Here is a 17,110-nt window from a genome sequence, read left to right on the forward strand (position 1 = left end):
AATATGCAGCCTAGATGGATGAGGCCCATAGAAAAGACCAGCCTTGTCCAACCCCCTCTCTACTTCTCACATTCACCCATCCCCCTATCCGCTCCCCATCCCGCCATTCAAGCAGGATGAAGGGAGAGTGAGAAAGAGAGAGAGAGCATCCCCATCGGGTTTGTTATCAAAACCCCTTCACTCCCTCCCAAATACCCTTCCAAATTCCCTAAAAATCCCCTATGACAAATAATGTTTGGAGATACGATGCTTGGGGGAGGATGACGCTTGGAGAGATAAATGTGGAAAACTTGGATGACAATGACTTTGAAGAAGAATTTTTTTTAAAATAGCATTAATGCTGGTTAATCTTCTTCTGTGTCTTCTGGCTAGATTTCCATGCGGTGTAGTTTCCCAGAATAGGCACATCTCTCCTAATCACGCAATGCTACAAGCTGGAAGGTTGAAGACGAATCTTGCAGGGCCAGCCATGATCCCATAACAAGAACACAAGTCTTGGGATAAATTTTGGTGCTGGATTTCACTGGACAGTGAAATCTTCCACTAGCAAGACTACATACCTCCTACATACCATCAGCCCCACTTTTCTATAGTCTGTGAAATTTTAATGTCTAAAATACAAAATTCCCATTTATTACATGTAATGTGTTCTCTACACATACAGCGCACATCTGCACGATCGAGTTTTTTGAGGGGGCTGCTAACTTTATATCCATGTGCTAACAGCTGGCTTGCTGTCCATTGGACAGTGTTGACGAGTGCACCATCACCCTATACTTTGGTTTAAAAAGTTGAAGTCAAAGTTTGCTCTCACTCTAATAAGTCCATCCTAATCAAATAGCAAGTGCAAGGTTATCCTATCTTGGACTCCTGGCCATAGATGTCTGTGGCATCACCGGGGATCAAAGTTGTGATCTTCCAATGACAGGCCCAGCACATCAATCTTAACATGGAAAAAGTATTTTTTGAGCATGTGGATCGTCTACATCTGAAGTTACCCCTCTCACAAACCACAGAAGCCAGATCAGGTCTACTGCCTAAAGATGCCTTTGGTTACCTAACATGTCTGATTAACAGTGTTTTGCAGACTAAAACTAGTATTTAATATGTTACTTGTCATTTTATGTAATATTCTGTAGTGCAGCCTTATCATTACCCTTTCCGGGTTGAGAGAACTCATGATTTTGTTTCTTTTTGCAGATACGTTGTCAACAATAACAAACATAAATTACACAAATACATCAATCCAACTATGCCAATAAAGAATCTCATTGGTGTGTTACTATGTAAAGACCAATAAAAACACATGTGATGGTCAACGTCCTAGCAGTAACGTTAACTATCTGCCTTTGTTTCGTATTTCTTATTTTGAGAATGATTGTGCACCAGCTAGTGGTATAAAAAAAACCTTGATGTTTGTGAAGTAGGCAAGGTTACATTTACATGGTTACATTTTGTCCAGCATGTCTCTAAGTATTTTTTTAAGACAGGTAACCTTACAATTGACACTATATACAAAGAAAAATACAACAAAGCATTATATTAAACATGTGATGTTAAACATATAATACTCTTCTGCAAATTTCACGGTTATAAATCATTTTTAAAAATCCATTTTTCGTCAGCAGTGCTGGGGTGATATTATATTACACAGTGTATGATGGAAAGCTGAGGGCCTGTCTCAAGTCACAGTAGATTATATCTGTACCATAGTCCTCCTTCTAACAGCATCACCATATGTTAGCAGTCCTCTATAGTGGCTGACAGCTCATTATAAGAAGATACCGATATAGCCAAATGCACCGCAAAGGCCTGCTGCAGTCAGCTGTCATTCATATGAAGAAAAGGAAGTTTGACATTTTCAGCTGAAGCCACAATGCACACTGGCCTGCTGCAGTGGCTGTGCAAACAGGATTTTGATTTAACAGCAGATTCTATAAGGGCCAGTTTGAATTCTGACTATTGCAATTACATTCAGCAGAAGCACAGCGTGACAGCTGATGAAGTCCGGCCTCTCACAGACCCTCTCCAGGAGACTTCTTCTGGGAGGGGGAACAGTTACAGGTGGGTCTCATTGACTCTGTGTCATCACCTTTTCCTGTTTCTCATCTGATATGGGAAATTGTTCTTTTCCGTCAGAGGAAACTGATCCCCTTTCCAGCAATGAGCTAGAGCTAGAATCAGCCATGACACAAATGCTAATTCTAATCTAGAATCTAGGAAACATTCAGCCCAGGCAGGCACAGGCAAAGGTTATTACACTTTGATCAAAGATTACCAAGAAATTTGTCTTTTAAAAGGTACGTTAGGATGAATCATGCTTGATTTGCACATCACATGAACTAAAAAGGTAAAAAAAAAAAAAAACAACAACATTGTGTTAGATTTCAAAGTGGCTTCAAATGCTTAATGGACACATTTACCTAAGCTAAGGGCTGTACTTAAGTGCACTGCATTCAATTTCATAATTACTGTTCTTAGGTTCATACAAAGGGTTTTGCAGCGCTATATTGTTTGCGATTGCCAATGTTAGCAATGAAAATTAAGCTTTCCACTTCAGTGTTTCCCTGAAGTCATTTTCTGGAGCTTACTGAAGATAAAGGATGTAAATAAAATGTAAGTGTGCCAATATTCTATTAAAATGTTTTCTGCAAGCAGCCATAGAGTTCCAAAGCCATTAAATACAAAGAAAAGTAGCACAAAGTCCTAGACGCCAAAGTGTGATGAATGTATTTTTGGGTGACATCCAATATCTTTTCAGCAGATGTAGCCAGGAGGAATCCTAACATAATACTGACAGCTTGTTCAACAGAGATTTTGTGGGGTTCATTCTGCCTCAGCCAGTTTGCACAAGAATCATGACTACTCACACAAACTTTACCTAAGCAGCACATTCATTTCTCATTGTTCTGCCAAATCTCAGAAAGGTCCCCTCATAGATGGGGTTGTATGGCTGTGTGTTCCTTCCCAAAGCAAAGCAATGATGAAAAGCAAAGAAAAAAAAAGGAAGACTTCCCCAGATAACATCTGAGAATACATCAGTGTAATCTTGAAACCAAAATAGGTCTAAAAAAAAAAGTCCAGATCATAATGAACATAAGCAGAGCCTGGGGCAAAATTCATAAGATACAAGATTAAAACAGACAAAGACTTCTGTTATTGTTAAACACAGTTCACCACAACTGCTCTAAAAGAAACGGCAACTAAACAAGCACCACAAATATGATACCTTGGCCAGTGGAAGCATCTTAAATGAAGAGGACGTAATGTTTCTAATTATGAGACTGCTGTTAAAATATTATTATAACACGTTGTTATACATTATAACGATGATTTCTCAACCAGCAGTACTATGTAAAAGTCAGACATCATCCTTCATGGACTCACCACCTAAATATGATCTCAAATCGTCAGTATTTAGTGAGTCCACCATTTGCCTTTATTGCAACTTCCATTCTTTTCGAGAAGCTTGCTTTCAGTTTTCCAAAGAAACCTGCAGGGATATTTTTCCACACCTCCAAAGTTCAGTCTTAGACGTTGGCTGCACTTCTGCTTCTTATGATCCAAGTGATTCCAAACACATTCAGTGATGTTGAGGTCTGGACTGGTGGTCAGCCCATTGTTATGAGAACACCAGCAGCATCTTTGTTAGCTTCACAAATCTTCTGACTTTTTGTCTAATTCCTTTTCCCAGTAACAGCTTCTTGACAGCTACACATCCTTTCAGACTCATGGTGTTGAGTTGTTTTCTCACAGTGAAAGGATGGACAGAAACACCTGTGGATGTTTCAGATCTGAAGCAAGAGTGGAGCTTGATTTTCTCCTCTCTCTCAAAGGGGAACGCTTTGAAACTGTTGATCTGATGATGTCAGTTTTGTTGGTCTACCAGGTCCTGGACAGTTGTCCAATTTTCACTTATTGTTTATTCGACTTTCCGAAAATAACAGCTAATGGTTTTCAAAGGAAATTAAATGAATGAATCTCTGATTTTTGCACTATTCTGTATTTCTAGACATTTCTTTCTTGTTTTAGGCAATTTTATCCCATGAAATTATGGTATTGCAGTGGCAGTTAAATTAGAGAAATCTTGTAATATTCTTACAATAATTTCATAATGAAAAATATTAGACATTTTGCCTAGTTTTTAAAATGTTTCCACAGTAATTAGCGAACAAATCAAAACTCCTTATTATAGATCAGCAAAATTAAACCACCCACTTTTACATAAGTCATATCCTTTCTGAGAATGCTGATGTGTGTCCCTCAGCGCTCCACGTCCATCCGTGTGTGTGTGCCATTGCGTCATATCACAATGTGCGTTAGGAGGATTTCCGACAGTGGCTGTGCCCAGGGTGGGTAACCAGGCTACATCCTTTACCGACGCCCCACTCTTCCTGTTCTGTAACTGCAAGTCATGAAAGAAGGCAAAACCTACAGCCAGTGGAGAGCAGTTACATATGAAACGCTACGCTGAGACCAAGAGTATCAGTGACAGTTCACTCTATGCTCACTAATGGACTGGACGAGGGGCACCTAGATGTTCAGACCTGGAGGGCAGTAATGTAATCTGAGACAAGTACACGAAATACCAAGAGTGTCCCTTCATGAAACAATGGTGAACAAGAATGCGCTCCTGGTACAAGATGCTAGCCTGCAGATATCAGAGGAGAGAAGTAGAAACAGCACAAATTCTATTAAATAAATAAAATAGAATACAAGAATATTAGTGGGATAGTTCCGTTAAAGGGACTTTTCTGATCATCTGTTTATGCTTTTAGCTCAAGGTTCCTGCATGACTGTGCATGAATGGTTTCCAAAGAAAGAATAATTGTCATATTGACTGAGAAATCTTTGTGCTTTTGTGTTTCTTCTGTTTGGTTTGAGATTGATGATGAGACAAGACGGAACATAAATGTTTAATTGTCCAATTAGAATTGGGCCAGATTTTTCCACAGCCCTGCCACACATAACCCCAAGCGGCTTTAAATGCCCGACTGACTTTTTCTGCATAATTTGTTGGCTTGTTTAACTTAACCAGCCTATGCTGAATGACCTGTCGCCTATGATGACCCTCCGTGGGTAATTGCATTACTTGCTGGCTAAATTCCCACTTACATTAATCAGTAACACTTGCCAAAATGGTTATCATAGTCTTAGGCGGTTGAACGTGACTTTACCTCTGTAATCTGAAACATTCACCTTTTTTTTTTAAATTATGTTTTAGTATTTATTTGTTTAAAATCTCACCTGGGTTAATGAGCTTGAGTATAGCTTGAGTATCGTTAAGATATCTTAAATGTTGATTTGATGGTCCCTTTTGATAATCAATCTTTTGATCATTAAAGTTCCTCTTACCCCAAATGCATCTGATTAGCCAAAGCTCCCAAAGTTTGCTTCTGTAGTTTTTACGCTGGAGTTAGGCAATGTAGCTAACCAGCAACGGAAGCTAATCTCCATTCAGTTAGGATTGTACCCGCTGAAACTCAAACCGCTGAGTTATCAAACAGTCTTAAATACACCTGTTTATGATCTATTTCTGACGCTGTATAACATACTGTTGTCTATAAAATGGACTAAAATACTGTATAAACCATGGCTAAAAACAGTAGCAGCAGCCAACTTGAAGCCTAAATGTTAGTTGACTTACTTAACAGTGAAGTTGGATTACAGACCAGCGTTGCATGTAAAGCTAAATTGAATAAAATTCAATTTTTCACCAAATTATTGCTTTAGTGCATTTACCAGCCTGAGTGTGTGGAGCTATTGGTTATTAGAATAAAATAAAGGCTGATTAGGGAATAAATCAAATAATAATAATAAAAATATACAAGCAGTGCAGAACAACAGTATATAAAAGAATCCTGAATCCTTTTAAACACACCGGAAGATGCACAGCGTTGTAGAAGATTTTTAGGAGTTGTATAACCACCTGGCTGATCCTTTTAAATGTTCTCACTTGTGCAATGTAACTGTGCCATATACACTCTTGGTGGTCTGAGGCAACACTGAAAACATCCTCTTAGAGATAGGCCTGACCAGGACCTTATTTTCCTACTATAATTTCCAAAAACAATCAAGCAGTGTCATGTCTGGAAAGGCCTCTCAATAGATACTGCAGACACGCCTCCATTGTCTGCATCCACTCACCCAGACTGCACTCTTCTTCACCCAGCACCAAATCCCGCTGTCCTTTGAGAGTAAACTAGGCCGTCTGCATGACTATCATAGCAGGTAGAGGACTCCCTCAGACTGCGTGTCAGCTATATGCAGAGTATTTGTAGCAGTGAGAGAGACTGAATGGAGCGTCTAAAGTGAACAGGGCCGTGATTGATAGAAGGGTGAAGGGTCCGAGGCTGTTCTGGGGAACAGACTGACCTCCACACAAAAGCCTGAGCAGAGACACCCGATTTGTTTTGGGAGCGGACAAGCTCCACATGCACACACACACACACGCACACATGCTGAGGGAGAATGTGAGCATGCCCTGATGTGAATGCTGTCTTTAATCCCTCTCCTGGTCACCTCACCCTACTTGGCTTGTTGTGGGCCACCGGGACCGGAATCCCAAGAATTCCGGGACACTTTTTCTCACGTTCCCTCATGGATCACAATAATGGCTTATTCTTGCCAGTGAGCAGGGTAAAGTCACCCCTTGGAGTGCCTTGCCAATTACCTACTCTTCTGGCATGGTAATAAGGACAAACCTTAAAGATGTTTAGTATCCCAGAACAAAACTCTATTGCTTTAATGCTGCTTTTTGTTGGCTTAGGAGACTTAAAGGGGAATTCCACTAATTTTTCAAAGTTTCTGCGCAGTTATGTGGTTGAGATGTAAACAAAGTCATTCAGAGTAATTAGATGTGAAATGTTTAATTGTAGAAAAACTTACTGACTGATTTCTTTACAGTGGTGGTGATAGGAGCCAGGAGTCATAATGTCTACTGAGCAAAAAGCCATTTTATTTACTATCCAAAACCATCAGTGAAACTACACGTCTTAAAACTCATAACGTCATAAAACTACACATCTTCTGAGTTTTATGTAATGTTGATGACAGTAAAATATGGTAAATCTGAAATAAATTGTTTTGTTTGGAGATTAGTTTAACACACAACATCCTGCATGCTGCACCTCTCCACCATAAATTTAAGCAAAAACTGTCTTAAACCTATTTTGAAACTATGTCTTAGGTATCAGGCACCATATGTGGCGGCACGGTGGCGTGGTGGGTAGCGCTGTCGCCTCACAGCAAGGAGGGTATGGGTCTGGGTTCGATTCCCCGGCCGGGCGACCGGGGTCCCCTCTGTGTGGAGTTTGCATGTTATCTGTGTGGGTTTCCTCCGGGTTCTCCAGTTTCCTCCCACAGTCCAAAAGACATGCAGTCAGGCCAATTGTGTAAAAATGATCAAATTGTAAGTCGCTCTGGATAAGCGCGTCAGCCAAATGCTGTAAATGTAATTTGATTTCATGTGATAACTTTCAGAGGAGGAGCTTTTAGAGGCATTTCATTCTGCAGCCATGTGGTTTATATCACCACCACTATGGACAAGTCTGACTTAAGTTTCTCTAAAACTGACTTAAAAAATCGGTTGGGATTCCCTTTTAATGGCTATTCTCATAAAATTCCATTAGAAGGTCCAGCTTTGGACGAGAAGGAAACATGAGATACAAGAGAGATAAAGCAGAGATGGGAGTAAAGTTGAAGATAAACACGGCGGAACACAACGTGAGATCTGTACTGCAACTGAAGAGGAGACATAAGATTATTGGGCTCTTTTCCTCCTAAGAAATATCTGAGCAACAGCTTAAATAAAAGTCCTGCGTCCTGTCTTCCCATTTGATCTCATTGTTGTCTAAGAGGAACAGAAATGTTAAGGAGATCTCTTTTTAGATTTTTCTTTCCCATAGGAATTATAGTTTAAATGGTGCATGAGCATATCACAAAGGAATAGCTAAGATATTATGGGGCCCAGAAAAAAGCCCCCCACTCCCCCACCCCCACCCAACCACCCATAAATATGTGCCTTCAGTGAATAACAAAAAAGTCAGCATGTTTTTGCTTGTTTACTCGCTAATGCTCTGTTTCAACCAAGTTGGTGCTCTGATGTCTGAAGTGTATTATTTAATTATCATAGCCTCCCTCGATTCATTAACAACGAACACTCTCCTCAGCCAATCACAGCCGTCCCTAAGCGTTATTTCCTCCGTAATGCAAAGGGAAAGCTCTGACAAAACTCCTCAGAACAAACCTGCTGTGAAAATGATGGTGGCAGTAAATTAGTCTGAATTACTAGGCTGAGAGACGTGAAAGTGTGTTACTGGGGAGCTTGTAACTCAGACACATGCAGCTTTTATTTCACTCCTGAAGCTGGAGGAGTTTTCATTTAAGCTATATGCAGGACCACACTCACAGCTCAACAGGAGTGCAGCACCAAATTTTGAGCCCAGGCACAGTAATGTGGCGAGGTCCCCCCTCCCCTCTGCAAAGAAAATAAAGGAAAGGAAACAAATGAAATGTATTTATTATGTTGTATTTCTTTATGAAGTTGGTTGGTATACACTAAACAGCATAAGCCTTGCAGTATTTCAAGACTAGACTTCGTCTATGTCCCAAACAGTCAATGTAATCACCAGGAAATTAAAAAAAAAAAACTAAAACGTGATTTAAATATAATTATAGTCATTTTCACTGAAACTACTGTAATGGTGAAACAGGGGGAGCGAGTGGTAGAAGAGTTTCTTTGGAGGAACACAGACAGGAATACACTCCATGCAGGGTAGAAGACGTATTTAATGATAGGTCACCCTCTTATCCCTCACCCTCACCATCACTGTCCAGATAACTCAGAGGATAGAGACAGCAGACCGGAGGCTGTGCAGCAGCTCACCGTCTTGCACGGAGGGGCTACAACTCCCCCACGCATGCGCAGTAGTACAATACATGTAGGCAATCGTTACACTACTCAACAAATGGTTACTGGTTGGAACATCTACAAGCTACCTAATGTGGTGAGCTCGCCCTGCTGTCTCCTGCCTTCCGCTGCATCAGGAAAAGGAAAGAGGTGCTGCTGTTTCTCCCTCAGTTAATTCCCCTGAAACTAACAGTGTGTTTTACAAGTTAGTAACTGGGCTAAGGCTAAAAGCGGTGTTGTAAACTTCCCCCCGTGTAAATTGCGCTCGAACGGCTGTCAAATTCATATTTCCAACCGGGAAACTCAGATAATATAATAATACAAGCTTTTTTTTGTTTCTTTCTTCTTCTGTGGTATTTATGAACAAGCACCCAAACGGAGTTTAGTTGCTGTTACTAGTTAACCATCTGGCACATACAGCATTCCCATGAGCGCCCAAACGCAGCATCACTTCTTTTGGTTATGATCACAGAAACACCGTGTACATTGAATCAAATCCTGCGCTTCTTTAATGGCTTGTGCTCGTTACAGATGACGGCACGTGCAGCTAATCCCAAGTTAGCTAGTTAGCTAGCTAACGTTACCACAACAGATTTACTTTTTAGCAACACGTTTTATGACAGAAACAGCTCAAAAGTAAGCGAAACATTTTCTGAGTTACTGTAATTGTTAACACTGAATTCAACGTGATGTTTACAAATACCCTTACATAGAAACGTTAAGATCAGTGAATTTCCCGAGTTAGCTTTTCTTACTTTAGCTGCTAAGCTTGATAGATTAGTCCATTAAACAGGACTGAATAGTACATGTGTGTGAATGAGAGGGAGGCAGGTGGAAAGGTGAAGATGCAAGGAGTAGAGGTCATAAAGGTGGATGACTTCAAATATCTTGGGTCAACCATCCAGAGCAATGGACAGTGTAAAAAAGAGGTGAAGAAGAGGGTGCAGGCAGGATGGAGTGGGTGGAGACGGGTGTCAGGGCTGATGTGTGACAGAAGGATAGCAGCAAGAGTGAAAGGGAAGGTTTACAAGACAGCAGTGCGTCCTGCTATGATGTTTGGTTTGGAGACTGTGGCTCTGTCTAAAAGACAGGAGGCTGAGCTGGAGGTGGCGGAGATGAAGATGCTGAGATTTTCGTTGGGAGTGACCAGGCTGGACAAGATTAGAAATGAGCAGATCAGAGGGACAGTGAAGGTGGAGCAGTTTGGAGATAAAGCCAGAGAGGCCAGGTTGAGATGGTTTGGACATGTGTTGAGGAGGAATAGTGGATATATTGGGCAAAGAATGTTGGAGATGGAGCTGCCGGGTAGAAGGAGAAGAGGTAGACCTCAGAGAAGGTTTATGGATGTAGTGAAGGTGGACATGGAGATGGTTGGTGTGAAAGTAGAGGAGGCAGTGGATAGGGCAAGATGGAGGCAGATGATCCGCTGTGGCGACCCCTAAAGGGAGCAGCCGAAAGAAGAAGAAGAAGAAACAGGACTGAATAGTGCTTGGATTAGTGACTAAAACATATGTGGAAAGTTTACCCTAACATTAACTCAATGCTTTCTCCTACACATGCCACCATTTGCACTGTTTCGCAAGTTTGATAAAACAAGAGAAAACCCACTGGCTCTACTGTTAGCTGTAGTAGCTTTCGCTAGTAGCTGGACTACACTGGTCTTTAACGATTTAGGTGGTTGACAAGCTCAACGTCCAGTCAGACTAGACAAAAACAAACCTTATTTGGTCACCCAAGCAAACAAAAACAGGCCAGGCTTTTTTTTGAGTAATGTGTAATTTTTCAAATTCACTCCTTTTTTGCTACTACGTTGTACTATGTGGTTTTCTTGACACCAATATTCAAACAATAATTACTCAAACTGCTTTGCTTTTGAAAATCTCAAGCTCAGGAATGCATTAGCATGAATGCATGAAACAAAGAGATATTAATATACACATATATAATGAGACTAGCTTTTTGCATAACATGTTCAGAATGCTGCAAGATATTGACAGAAACAAAAAAGGAGAGAACATGTTACACTTGTTCCAGCATTATTGCACTGGAATTAGAATTGATTCTTCTCTTGGGTTTAAAGGTCTTAAAGAATGAATACTTGGTGCATCTTGCATATTTTTACCTCTGGTAAACATGAGCAAAACAAACTGTACAAAACATTCTTGTGTATCCTTTTGATCTTTCATTCAAAATATTAACAAGGATCTCGCCTTTTTGAAGTACAATGACAACAATGTAAGTCTTATTATGAAATAAATGTTTTTCTCAAATCTTGTGTGCCACAATTATTGGCACTCCTTTTGCTTAATACTTGTGCAGCCTCTCTTTGCAAAGCTGACAGCTCTGGGTCTTCTCCTAAAGAGCTTAATGAGACTGGAGAACACATGGCAGACCATGATCTGAGACCATTTCTCCATACAGAACATCTCCAGGTCCTTCACTGCTGAGATTCCACACAGGGGTCCACACTGCTGGGACTTCTTTTCAGCTCATCCCACAGGTCTTCTATGGGCTTTCCACTGACTTTTTATTAGGTCAGGTGGCTGAGCGAAGCCTTAATTCTGTGGTCAAGTGTTGATTTTAAGGTGTGCTTTGGATCATTGTCCTGCTGTCCTGGATTATAGCGCAGTTTAAGCTTCCTGGCTGAGGCAGGCAGGTTGGGATTTTATTTCTGCTGGCAACTTCTGATGGACTCTGGGATGTACTGTATCCAAATAAATTGTCCAGGAAGAAAACCAGACCCACAACATCACAGATCCACCACATACTTTACACTGGGGAGGGGGTACTTTTCTGCATGGCAAAAAAGTGTCTACACCAAACTCACTTCTGGTTTCTGTTGCCATAAACCTCTCATCTGACCATAAAACACAGTCCCACTGAAAGTTCCAGTAACATTGGCAAACTTTAGGCGCTTGAGTTTGTTGGGCTTTCACAGCAAAGGCTTTCTTCTGCCAACCCCCCAAACAACTTGTGGTTATATTGGGGGTGTTTGATTGTAATATGGGAATCGTTATGACCCCAAGACCTAATGTCTGCAATTCCTTTCAAGATTCTTTATCTTCTTGAACCATCCTCTTCACTGTGCACAGGGTCAGTATAGCCACGTGTCCTCTTTCTGGCAGTTTCTTAACATCTCCAGTTGTTTTAAGCTTCTGAATTATTGCCCTGATAGCGGAAATGTTTTGCTGTTTTTTTCTTGTAGCCATTTCTTGATTTGTGCCGTTTAACATGCTTTGGCCTGTGTTTAATATGATTCCCGGGTGCATCAGGAAGCCAAGGTTGGATATTTAATTGTTCCTAATTGCCCAGTTGAACTTAAAAATGTAAAATATGAACGGGAACATACTTCAGTTAGACTTCACTCTTAAGGATTTCTAGGGATGCCAATAATTTTGGTGCACATAGATTTAAGAAAACAATTTTCTCATGACAAGTTTTAGACTTTCAATTTTTCTTTTAATTATTATACTTAAGTAAATGTTATGTTTGCAAATATGTAATTAAGAATACTTTTTACACCTCATTTTGCTTATGATTACCAGGGGTGCCAATATTTGTGGAGGACAGAGTAAAACTGTGCAAAACTAAGACCCCCCTTCATTTGTTTAATTTCCAGTTTGTACAAAAGTATTCAACTGACTTAAAACCATCCGTCTATACAGTTCTGTTTTTGCTTGTTAAAGCACCATATAGATCATTAGAATAAGTAAACGAATAAAAAACAATAAATAAGAGTAAATATTATTGCAGGAAGAAGTAACAACAATTTTGTTTGCTGGATGCTGTAACGAAGAGCGAGGAGGTGGGCGCATATGCTGAGATAAGCGACTTTTATTGAGGGCAAATCCAGGGTCGTGGTCATAACAGTCCAGGTTCAAAAAGCCAACACGGAGAGATTGGGGTTTCAGACATGATTAAAGAAACACTGAATCAAACAGCACCAACAAACAATCAGAACATCTAACATCAAACAAAGACCAACAAGAAACTCAGGAAAACAGGGCTTAAATGCATACAGGGATAACGAGGGATAACCGGACACAGGTGAAAAACAGGTAGGAACAATCACAAAGTCACAAAACAAGGGGGCTGGACTGAGAAGAAATCCAAAACAAAAGCACATGAGGAGACTGGGAGGGGCCAATCGTGACAGATGTCCCCAGCCATGAAATTCAATTCCACTGGCAGCACACCTAATTTAATATAGTCATGCACTGATTAGTCAAAACAAGTATTGAGTGATAACTACAAATAATACCTGTCTGGAAATGGTTAAGCAAACACAGTCCACAAAATACATTCTTACAGTCCTGTGAAACTTTGTCTTTTCCGAAATTCTGTAAAGCTGCTTTGTGACAACATCCGTTGTAAAAAGCGCTACAAATAAATTTGATTAGATTTGATTTTCTTTTCTTTTCTCAGTAGTAACTTCTTAACAGCTACACATCCTTTCAGATCCATAGTATTGTCTCCTCTATAACAATGCCAGACATTTTATACAGTCACTATACTTATGGGGATTATAAGTAATAAGACTGTTGGCTGCTTTAGTTGTTTCTTGACCAGCTGTGGGTGGTTGTGTCATTAGATTATGCATAAGAGAGACAGCAAAGTCCTTGGTTGCTGGTTGCTGTTTGCTCTCAGCATGAGGACTAAAGCACTGCCATTTCCAGTAAAGCAGAATTTAATGAGGCTGAAAAATCAGAATGAATCAATCAGAGACATAATCAAAACATTAGGTGCCTCAAACTGAATGTTTTGTTATGCTATTAAGAAGCAAAACCTCACAATAGCCAACAAACATAGGAGAGCATGAAGGACCACAGTAACAATGATAAAAGAAGATTTTCAGTCATGAAGAAAAAGTGTGGAATGTAAAAAGGATGTAGGCGCAGAGGTGTCAGACACATCTTAAAGAGAAGAGTACACCAGCATGACCTCAGAGGGTTTAACAGAAAGGCCAAGTTACATCTTGCTGAAAAGGACATAAAAAAGACTGCAGGGCCTTGGGAGAAGCTTAACCAGTATCAGCGTGATGGAATGAGGGAAGTCTGGAGACAAAGAAGGACTGCTCATGACCCAAAGTACCTTACTGTGAAACACACTGAACCTTATGGATTTGGAAGTGAACCAAAGCATCTTAACTACTCGGATTCAATTGCAAGACAATGTTGTGACACATACTGCTACAGCATCTATGACTTAGCAGGATGTTACCAAAGAGGATAGTATACAGGTTACAGACAGCAGAAGGTTGACTGCAAAGGATTTGCATTCAAGTACCTAACTTAACCATTTTAATGAAGACAGCGATCGCAAAACACCACTTTTTTCTTTTCTGACATTGCCACTGACATTGAAACCTTGACTATCAGCCAATACCAATCCAAAAACTAGTAAAAACTAGTAAGCTTTAAAATGAGCTCTTTAACTTAAGATCTAAATATCTGAACATCTAAAAGTAGGCTGTCATGCTCAAACTACTCAAACACTCCACTACTCTACGGGAGGAAATACACATAACACCACATTACACAATGTGTGTGCAATTTCAGACTAGATTTATTACAAAATTGGATCATTTCACAGAACTGGAAAAGAATTCTTTCTTTTTTTTGTTCCTTGCCAAGAGCCGATCCAAAGTTTTTTGGGTTAAAAAGTACTAATCAATATCAACACATAAAAGAAAAGATCAATTTCTTAAAAGTGGGAGACTATGTATAAAAACGGCTGTGATTTATTAAAGGTTTACCCGGGACAGATACAAGTCCTGTCAACTTAAAGCTGACATTGTGCAGTTTCACCCACAGGCATCGTTTCATTTAGACTGTAGTGCAATTTAACTTCCCAGTCCATTGACTCTACTTTCCCAGGCGATTGAATTGTTACGGCTGTTCTACGGACTCTCAGGGTATTCTGAAGGCCTTGGGGTGATATCCTAACCATGAACCTCATCATAAAAGAATTTAAAACATCACCTCAATCTGAAGATGTAATAAACGTATAGGCAATGTTGAGAGATAATGAAAAACGTCCGAAGCCGCAGGCCCACTGGGAAGTTGCCAGTGGGTTATAATGAATGGGTTTTAGGCTGAAAGATTCACTGAGCGAACAGGTCTCTTAGCTCGGGATTAACCTAGTTGGGGAGACTTCAGTCTGGGGGTGAGGCGCGCTGTATTGTTACTTTCCCTCAGCCTCCTCACGCTGGCATGGATGTGGTTAACTGCCTGATTTGAGGAGGGAGGGAGGCTGTGGCAGGAGTGGCAGCGGTGGAGCTACAGCTACAACACACGGCTCAGCCCATACAGACACACCTGACGGGTCTGGAGCTCTGACGGACGGACGGGTCAGTAGCGTGAGGCGCTATGGAGATGGGAATGTGACGGGGTTCTTGTCGCCTGTCTGCAGTCCGGCGAAAATTACTTTTTCTTGGTGACGACTGGGAAACTTGGGGAACTCGTGCCAAGCGCGAGAAGAAGCCCGGCGGAAAAAGGCCAGCATTAGATGGACATAAACACGCCGCGTCGTGCGGTTTGCGAGCGGTTTGTGCGCGCCTGGGCGAATCTGTAGAGTTTGTGGAGAGGCTCCGTTCAACACCACCACCGCGGAATGTAACGCCTAACGCTCCGCCTGGAGTTACCTGACACAGAAGTGAGTCACTTTCTGTTGAATCGGCGAGTGGAGGAGCAGGAGAGCTCTCTGCCGAGCTCTTCTCAGTTGTTGTCAGAGGGGAAAGAAAGTGTTGGTGTTGGCTGGCGACTCCGCTTGTGCGCAGTCTAACGTTAAACCTGCGACTGCGCTTGTTGGACCTGTTCTGAACCGGTTCAGCTCTGCTCTTGTTCAAAGCCCCAGGGTTCAGCTTGTCTTTAATTTGACCGAAAGCTGTTTTTCGTGGACTCTCTATCAGCCTTTGTCTTTATTTCCCGTTTAAACTCATTAAAACAGTTCCTGAGCTTTTCCCTCTGCTCTGAAACGTGGAAATGCGCATAGCGTGTTCTTGTCAGCTCAGTTTATGAATTATTTACGTGCCACCTTGGCTAAAGTGGTTATACATTATGCAGGCCTGTTTAAAGTTAAACGCGTAAAAGTTAAACGCTTTCCCTTTTTGTGACCGGGGTGCTCGTAAGCTGGTGTGATGTCAGATGTAATAACCGTCCCTGGTATCAAAACCGTGATTAGGGTGAACACAGGCTCGTTTCTGCTCTTCAGTTTTGACATGGAACACGTTCCACTTGGAGTTAGGCTGACCCCACATCACAGAGCAGTTAATGCTGTTTGAGTGTACGCAGCCTTCAGGATCTGTCCTTGAAGAGAAGTACTGTAGTCAGTTTTTGCTTTAGTACTTTGTTTTGGTCACATATCTACTGTGAGTATATCTGCTGGGGGAGTCTGCTGTACAGCTCTCTGCAGCAGCACTTCAGAATGATGAAAACATGACAAACCTCTTAGTGGTTTTCAGATTACAGCTGTTTTGAATTGAGTGTCCTTCACTCTGAATATTAAAGGACGTGGCTGTATGGAAGTTTATCACTCTGACAACCTGAGCGGTCGACTCTTTAAAACAGTCTAATAAATGTTTTTTTCTTCTTGTAGTTAGACATTAACATGTACAATGAAGGGGTTTTAATAACATCTTACTTTGAGTTCTGTCTGACTATAACTACAGCCTATAGTACATAGATCTTAGACTTCTAGCTTAAACCCAGACAGATTAAATTGAAGGCCGATGTTAGAGCCACATATTTCGTTAGCAGCCTTTTCTCTCAAGCTCTCCAGTTTTAGTTAGCAACTGAATTGGGTTTTGTGCCATTCGTTTACTTCCAGTCTTACTAGTGGTTACACAGGTCTGATACCTGGTACTGGTACCAGGCCGACTCCAGCAGAAACTGAAGGATCGGACATGAGATGGAAAATGATAGATGTTTCCTCATAATGTAACATATCTAGTCTGAAATGTCACAGAATTGCTCGTGGTGTAAAATAAGGTAAAGTAGGTCACATGATTAGCCACATGTGTTTACAGCAGGCTACAAAGTAATGAGAGAATCTAGCTACACTGTAAAACGCGAAAAGCAGGATTTTCTGATTATCTGAAATATAGCTGTCTCAAAAGTGAAATCATTTTAAAATAAAAAATATAATATCGCTTCGGTGTCCGTATCAGATGATGCTCAAGGTTTCAGCGTCTGTATGGGA

At 40.9% G+C, this 17,110-nt stretch overlaps 1 protein-coding gene across 2 annotated transcripts in view; it reads left to right on the forward strand.

The window, feature by feature from the left end:
• The first annotated feature begins 15,177 nt into the window (after positions 1–15,177).
• sema3gb (sema domain, immunoglobulin domain (Ig), short basic domain, secreted, (semaphorin) 3Gb) overlaps positions 15,178–17,110 on the forward strand; it is a 50,037-nt gene continuing 48,104 nt past the window's right edge. The window contains exon 1 of one of the 2 annotated variants that reach the window (XM_017722423.2): positions 15,178–15,565. The gene's annotated coding sequence lies outside the window, so the exon portion shown is untranslated. The remainder of the gene's footprint in view (positions 15,566–17,110) is intronic. The other variant, XM_017722422.2, reaches the window with a different exon arrangement.

Source organism: Pygocentrus nattereri, chromosome 28 (assembly GCF_015220715.1).
Source record: "Pygocentrus nattereri isolate fPygNat1 chromosome 28, fPygNat1.pri, whole genome shotgun sequence".
Lineage (NCBI taxonomy): Eukaryota > Metazoa > Chordata > Actinopteri > Characiformes > Serrasalmidae > Pygocentrus > Pygocentrus nattereri.